A 1,981-nucleotide genomic window follows, 5' to 3' on the forward strand; every position below is an offset into this window, starting at 1 on the left:
AAGGGAATAATGCAATATAAAAATTTGATGTTTTTCAGCTGGGGAAATATTTGTGAAACCCTCAAAATATTCATAAAGGATTGGTTTTGTTCATTCTGCAACATTGTGATTGAAAGAGCTTTGGAGTTGGACAGATTTGGTCCTTGGGTAAGTAACTCAATAGTTCTAAGCCTCAGGACTTCCCTGGTGGTCCAGTGGTTAAGACTCTAAACTTCCAGTGCAGGGGGCGTGGGCTGGATCCCTGGGTGGGGAAGTTCTGCATGCCGCTAAGTGTGGCGAAAAAATACATAAATAAAAGTTCTAAGCCTCAGTTTCCATATTAATAAAATAACTATATTTTCTCCATAGGACTATGATACAAACTAAATTAAATACAATTTACAGAAAAATGATTACTATAATAGATAGCAAATATGAGTGGAAAATAAATGTAAAACAAGAAAGCATTGGTGGGATCTATCATTTAGTCCCAGTGTATTTTTATGTTTTCACTTTTTATTGGGGTATAATTTACATACAGTAAAATGTACACAGTTATGTGTATAATTATAATAAATTTTTAAAGTAGAATATGTCCATGTCACTTATACCATTATCAAGATATAAAATGATTCCACTACTGCAGAAAGCTGGCTTATTTATGCACTTTTCCAGGTAATCCTTGCCACTCCCTCCTCCCCCAGCCTTGATTCTTGATTACTTTCCTTATAGATTAGTTTTATCTTTCTTAAGAATTTTATATTACTGGAATCACACAGTATGTACTCTTTTGTGACTTTTTTTTCTCCTTATGTAATTGAGATTCATCCACATTGTTGAATTTATCAGTAGTTCATTACTTTATATTGTTGAGAAGTATTCCATTGTATGGAGATACACCCATTTATTTATCCATTCTCTTGTTGATGGAATTTGAGTTGTTTGCATTTTTTAAATGAATTTCAGTTTATTATGAATAAAGCAGCCATGGATGGATCATAGGGTATGTTTATGTTTAACGTTATATAAAACTGCCAGATTGGTTTCCAAAGTGGCTATATACTTTTATACTCCCATTAGTAATTTATGAGAGTTTCATTTATCCCAGAACAAGGCTTCCTCATGCTACCTCTTTATAGCTATAGCTACCCATCCCACCATCCCTAATCTGGTAACCACTAATCGATTCTCCATCCCTATACTTTTGTTAGTTCGAAAATGTTACATAGGGACTTCCCTGGTGGCGCAGTGGTTAAGAATCTGCCTGCCAATGCAGGGGACACGGGCTTGAGCCCTGGTCTGCAAGGATCCCACATGCCGCAGAGCAACTAAGCCCGTGGGCCACAACTACTGAGCCTGTACTCTAGAGCCCGTGAGCCACAACTACTGAGCCCACACGCCTAAAGCCCGTGCTCCACAACAAGACAAGCCACCGCAATGAGAAGCCCGCGTACCACAACAAAGAGTAGTCCCCGTTTGTCGCAACTAGAGAAAGCCTGTGCACAGCAACAAAGACCCAACACAGCCAAAAATAAATAAATTAATTAATTTAAAAAAAAAATAAAATGTTATATAAATAGACTCAGACATCAGGTAAATTTTAAAAATTGGCGCTTTTTTCACTCTGCATAATTCCCTTGAGTTCCATCCAAGTTGTTACAAGTATCAATAGTTTTGTTTGTTTGTTTGTTTTGCTATGTAGTTTGCTATGGTATAGATATACCACAGTTTGCCACATTTTGTTTAACCATTAAACTATTATGGGACATTTGGATAATTTCCAGTTTTTGACGATTTTTGTGTTACTATGAACAGATTTTTGCAAGAATATAGGTTTTATTTTCTAGCATAAATGCCTAAGAATGCAATGGCTGGGTTGTATGATGTGGTGGCAAAATAATGGCCCTCCAAAGATGTCCATGCCTTAATCCTTAGAATCTGTGAATATGTTGTCTTACGTGGCAGAAGGGACTTTTTTTTTTTTTTTTTTTTTTTTTTTCGG

This window comes from Lipotes vexillifer, unplaced genomic scaffold (assembly GCF_000442215.2).
Source record: "Lipotes vexillifer unplaced genomic scaffold, Lipotes_vexillifer_v1.1 scaffold343, whole genome shotgun sequence".
Classification (NCBI taxonomy): domain Eukaryota; kingdom Metazoa; phylum Chordata; class Mammalia; order Artiodactyla; family Lipotidae; genus Lipotes; species Lipotes vexillifer.